At 39.2% G+C, this 6,339-nt stretch overlaps 1 non-coding gene across 1 annotated transcript; it reads left to right on the top strand.

Moving 5' to 3' along the window:
- The first annotated feature begins 2,931 nt into the window (after positions 1-2,931).
- LOC141663294 (small nucleolar RNA R71) lies at positions 2,932-3,038 on the top strand. Its single transcript, XR_012551372.1, has one exon. It is a non-coding gene; the product is annotated as a small nucleolar RNA R71 (small nucleolar RNA).
- The last annotated feature ends 3,301 nt before the right edge of the window (positions 3,039-6,339 follow it).

Below are 6,339 nucleotides of genomic sequence, written 5' to 3'. Positions count from 1 at the left end.
ATGTCTCAAAAGCGGCAAGGCAATCATCAAACTTGAAAGGGACATCTTTCTCTAGCAAACTGCACAATGGCTTTGAAATCTTAGAGAAGTCCTTGATGAAACGCCTATAGAAACCCGCATGACCAAGAAAACTGTGAATTCCCTTAACAGAAATTGGTGGAGGAAGATTTTCAATGACCCCCACCTTAGCCTTGTCCACCTCAAGACCCTTACTAGAAACATTATGCCCAAGAATATTGCCCTGTCGCACCATAAAGTGACATTTCTCCCAATTAAGAACCAAGTTGGTCTCAACACACCTCTTGAGAATATGTCCAAGATTCTGCAAGCCTTCGTCAAAAGAATCGCCAAATACAGAGAAGTCATCCATGAACACCTCCACATTCTGGCCAATCATATTAGAAAAGATGGCCATCATACATCTCTGAAATGTAGCTGGTGCACCACACAGACCAAAAGAAACTCTTCTGAAGGCAAAAGTACCAAATGGACAAGTGAAGATAGTCTTCTCCTGATCTTCTGGAGCGATACAAATCTGATTGTAACCCAAATAACCATCCAGAAGACAGTAATATTCGTGACCAGCCAATCCATCAAGCATTTGGTCAATGAAAGGCAGAGGGAAGTGATCATTCCTAGTGGTCTTGTTCAGCTTCCTTTAGTCCATACAAACTCTCCATCCCGTGACTGTTCGAGTAGGAATTAGCTCATTCTTCTCATTAGCAACAACTGTGATACCTCCCTTCTTCGGTACACACTGAACTGGACTCACCCAAGAACTGTCAGAAATGAGATAAATAATCCCTGCATCCAGCCACTTAGGAATTTCCTTCTTCACTACTTCCTTCATGATTGGATTAAGTCTTCTTTGCTGCTCAACCGTGGGCTTGCTACCTTCCTCTAGTAGAATTTTATGCATGCAATAAGAAGGGCTGATTCCCTTAATATATGTTATAGGCCATCCAATTGTCGATTTGAACTCCCTTAGAATCCTCAAAAGCTTCTCATCGTCGCTACTTGAAAGGTCAGATGCAATAATAACAGGAAAAGTAGATGCATCGCCTAAAAACGCATACCTCAAATGTTCAGGTAAAGGCTTAAGCTCAAGAGTAAGAGCTTCCTCAATAGATGGCTTAAGGCGTTTAGGAGCTTTGTTCAATTCCTCCATTCCAAGAGATTCAAAAGGCATATCAATCTTCCTCTTCCAGGTAGAAGCATTCAGATATTGCAATTGCTCTTCACCTTCATCATCTTCACTATCTGAATTCCTTAATAAGGACTTCTCTAAGGAATCAAACCTTAGCAATTGATCAAAATCTGAAGTAACCACAGAATCGACCAACTCCACTTTTAAGAACTCCTTATTTTCTGTAGGAAATTTCATAGCATTGAACACATTAAAAGTTACATCTTGATCCAGCACTCGCATTGTAAGCTCACCCTTCTGCAGATCTATCAAGGTTCGGCTAGTCGCTAAGAAAGGTCTTCCCAAGATTATGGGAATCTTTTTATCCTCCTCGAAATCAAGAATTACGAAATCAGCAGGGAATATGAGTTTATAAACCTTGACCAAGACATCCTCCACAATACCTCGCAGATATGTAATAGAACGGTCGACCAACTGCAAATTCATATAAGTTAGTTTTGGATCAGGCAGATTCAACTTCTTGAAGATTGACAAAGGCATTAGATTGATGCTAGCTCCTAAGTCACATAAGCATCTGTCAAAAGACACTTTCTTAATAGTGCATGGAATAGTGAAGCTTCCTGGATCTTTAAGCTTCGGAGGCAACTTCTGTTGCAGCACTGCACTGCATTCCTCCGTGAGAATGACAGTCTCTAAATCATCAAGCTTCACTTTCTGAGAGAGAATACCTTTCATAAACTTTGCATAACTAGGCATCTTCTCAAGAGCCTCAGCGAAAGGTATGTTGATATGAAGTTTCTTGAACACCTCCAGAAACTTCTCAAATTACTTATCCAACTTTTTCTTCTGCAACCGCTTAGGAAAAGGCGGTGGAGGATAGATCTGTTTCTCCCCTGTATTACCTCCAGGAGGAGTGTGCTCAATAGTAGTCTTCCTTGGTTCCACTTCTACTTCCTGGTGCTTTATGTCTTCTTCAGCCCCAGCTTCTTCATTCGAAACTTGAGTTTGTTCGGGATTTGCAACCTTTCCAGACCTCAAAGTGATTGCCTTCACCTGCTCATTAGCTTCCCTCTTTCCTGGCACTTCAGTGTCACTAGGTAATATACCAGGTTGACGATTTAGCATGGCATTGGCAATTTATCCAATTTGATTTTCGAAGATCTTGATAGAAACAGCTTGACTCTTGCACATAAGCTTCAACTCCTCTAATTCAAATTTTTCATTAGCTTGTTGTAGCTGAAGTTGCTACCTTGGTGCATATTATGGTTGTTGAAAACCAGGGGGTTGTACTGCTTAGCTGGGTACTGCTGATAAGGCTGTTGAACCACATTCTGAGCGTTGCTCCAGCTGAAATTAGGATGATTGCAGTTGTTGGGATGATAAGTGGCTGGCACTGGTTGCTACGATCATTGAAAATTGCTCACGAACTGAGTTGATTAACTAGAAATGGAACACTAATCAGTCTCATGGGCACCAGCACAAAGCTCACAGACACTAGTGATTTGATTAACTCCATAATTGGCCAAAGTGTCCACCTTCATCGTCAAAGCCTTAAGTTGGGCAGCTATAGCAGTTGCTGCATCCAACTCCAGAATTCCTGCTACTTTTCCTGAGTCAGTCTCTGAGAAGGATTCTGGTATTCATTAGCAGCCATCAGTTCAATCAATTCATAAGCTTCATTGTAGCTTTTAGCCCACAAGGCTCCTCCTGATGTTGCATCAAGCATGGGTCTAGGAGTAGCACCCAATCTATTGTAGAAACAGTTTATAATCATCCAATCAGGCATGCCATGATGTGTGCACTTCCTTAACATCTCCTTATATCGATCCTAAGCCTAACACAGAGATTCACCAGTTTGCTGAGCAAACTGAGTAAGAGTATTTCTGATTGCAGCAGTCTTCGCCATAGAGAATAATTTAGTGAGAAACTTTTGAGCAAGATCCTCCCATGTGGTGACAGTCCCTGGTGGTAGAGAATGTAACCAACACTTTACTTTATCCCTCAGAGAGAATGGAAAGAGTCGCGGCTTGATAGCATCTTCAGTCACACCATTAAATTTGAAAGTGTCGTAGATCTCAATGTCCATGTTGGGGCCTTCAGTAGGAGAACCCCCAAACTGAACTGAGTTATGTATCATCTGAATCGTGCTTGATTTGATCTCAAAAGCGTTAGCCGAAATGGTTGGTCTGATGATGCTTGACTGAATATCATTGATCTTAGGCTGAGAATAGTCCATCAAAGCCTTAGGAATTTCTGCTTGATCCCCTATCACTACTAAAACTGGTTCCTCTATTTTCTCTTCTTTTTCTACCTTCTCTTAGCCCTCAAAAACTTCCCTTCGAACCACTACAACTTCTTACTTGGCTTTATCCAGAGTTCTCTTACGAGACTGCGAACGCGTATGCATACACGCTCGCTAGAGTACCTGAAATAAGACAAGGAAACAGATACGTAACAATATCCGAGTCAATGAACTGTAACGATCAATGATGACAAACACATACACAAAAAATTAACACTGCAGCCCCCGGCAGCGGCTCCAAAAACTTGTTAGTCGCTAAACACGTGCCAATAATACACGCAAGTATACGTGTTTGCATGTAATATAGAATTATTTCTAGTTCATTCCCACATAGACTAACTTTGGTTAACTAATTAATTTATGCACTTATGCACCGATGATATGGTTATTACCCAATGCTAAGACTATAACAATTTGGGGTTTTTTATTATAACTAAGATTTAAACTAACAATTATAACTAAAAGAACAAGAATGGTTGAATTATTATATATGACAAACATGAGATTCTAACTTCATTAAATACTTCATTCAATAGCCTTTTTGTTCTTAACCTTAGCATGTAATGGTGATTACACTAATCAGATAACATGAAACTGATAAACGCCAACTTTCGTTGCACGAATACCATACTACCAGACATCCACAAAAGAGATAGAAGCTGAATAGACACCAATTATATTGAGACCCTATATGTCTATAGAATTTGACAAGATAATGGTTTAATGCACAAGTTATCTATCATGATTACATAGGGCAAGTAAGATGGTTAAAATTACCTACGAATCAGGCATAACGATAACACATGAACCTATGCTGGTATGGCAAGTTCTAAACCCTTAAATTCACTTTCGCTTCATTGAGAATTAACACACTATCTTATAAGTTCACGACGGTCATAAGACGAATATGCACAACCAATAATAGGTTTCATACAATCACCACACATTAAGGCATCGAAACAAATTAGCTAAAGAAAATGATAAATAAATCCGCTAGAACTCCACGATAACGATTAGCCCATAATCGGACTCATCATCATCGTGGGTTCCGATGAAAGCATGGTATAATAAATATAGTCTTTATACTGAATAAATAATAAAACCAAGTACGGAACAAGAGTAAGGTTCATGATTAAGAAAACTAGCATCCAAGTTACAACTTAGAACAAAGATTCACAAGTAAAAACAAGATATTCTTCGTCTTCGTTGAATCGTGCTAACACGGTCTTTTTACGGTTCTCCATGTGCTCTGATATATCCGTCTCTCTAGAATAAGTCCTTTATTTAAGTATATATAGAATCCCATGCAAGATAAAGTTTCTCCAATTTTAAATCAACTAGAATCAGGATTCTGAGATCCCGACCCGCAACGGCCGCGCGCTTTATTAGCGCGGGTGCGCTGGCTTTCTGAAAAATGGGCGCGACCGTGTGCTAGACCAGCGCGGGCACGCCGTGCTTCTGGAAAAACTTCTGAATTTCTTTCATTCCTACTGCAATCGAGTTGGCTTTCGTAGATTTATTCTTTAGACATCATCCTAACACCATATTAGCACCAAAATAATGCTAATTCACCTGATTCTTAGAATAATGCCTGAAATGCAAAAATACTAGAAAACACATTAAAACACCAACAACTTGAATTCAAAGATTTACGGAGTGAAATAAAGTGTCATAAATGCCACTCAATAATTCTTCTTACTTTGAAGTCAGGATGATTGTTGACTTGCCCTATGTGATTGATTATGATTTCACTAGCTTCATCTTTGGATTTTAGAAATTATGTCCAAGGGAACTTTGAGAAATCATCTACAATTACTAGGCAATATCTTTTCCTAGATATGGATAACACATTGACTGGTCCAAACAAATCCATGTGTAACAGTTACAAAGGTTCTTCAATTGTTGAATCAAGCTTCTTTTTGAATGATGTTTTAATCTGATTTTCTTTCTTACAGGCATCACATAATCCATACTTTGTAAACTCCACTTGAGGAATACCTCTAACCAATTATTTCTTGACTAGCTCATTCATGGTCTTGAAGTTATGGGACAGCTTCTTGTGCCATAGCCAACTTTCATCTTGACTTACTTTACTGAGAAGACAAGTTATAGATTCTGCATTCGTTGAGTTGAAGTTAGCTAGATACACATTGCCTTTTCTCACTCCTGTGAGAACCACTTTGTTGCTTTTCTTGTTAGTCACAACACAGGCTTCTGAATTGAAAGTGACCGAGTTGCCCTTGTCACAAAGCTGGTTGATACTCAACAAATTATGCTTGAGTCCATCCATTAGGGCAACCTCTTCAATGATGACATTATCCTTTGAAATTAAGACATATCCTACAGTATAACCCTTACTGTCATCCCCAAAAGTGATACTTGGGTCAGCTCTCTCCTTGAACTCAGTGAGCAGGGTGGAAACTCCAGTCATGTACCTTGAGCACCCACTATCCAAATACCAAAGATTCTTTCGGTTTCCCTACACACATCAAAATAAAATCAAGTTGATTTTGGTACCCAAGTTTCCTTGGGTCCTGCCTTGTTAGCCTTTTTCTTTGGTTTCTTAGGTTTGATCTCATTTGACTTGGGTATCTCAGATTCATTCTTTGTCATTTGAGTTGGACCTTTGAAACCATTCATTGAAATATAATTATCATGCACATTTTGATTATCATGAAAAGGCATGCTATATGCAAACATGTTATTCTAATAGGACATGCTAAATGGCATTTGAGGCATACTAAATGCAGCATAATAAGGACTATGTGCAAATGGCATGTTAGCATATTGCGCATTCAAATTATGTGCAGGCATAACAGTAACATGCATAGTAGGCATGCTGGAAAATGAAGGAGGTGCAAATGTAGGAGTAGGCATAGCAAGTTTTCAA

The sequence above is a fragment of the Apium graveolens genome, chromosome 5, assembly GCF_009905375.1.
Source record: "Apium graveolens cultivar Ventura chromosome 5, ASM990537v1, whole genome shotgun sequence".
In the NCBI taxonomy this organism is placed as follows: domain Eukaryota; kingdom Viridiplantae; phylum Streptophyta; class Magnoliopsida; order Apiales; family Apiaceae; genus Apium; species Apium graveolens.
Note: the sequence above shows the minus strand (reverse complement) of the source record. Positions and strands in the feature narration are given on the sequence as shown.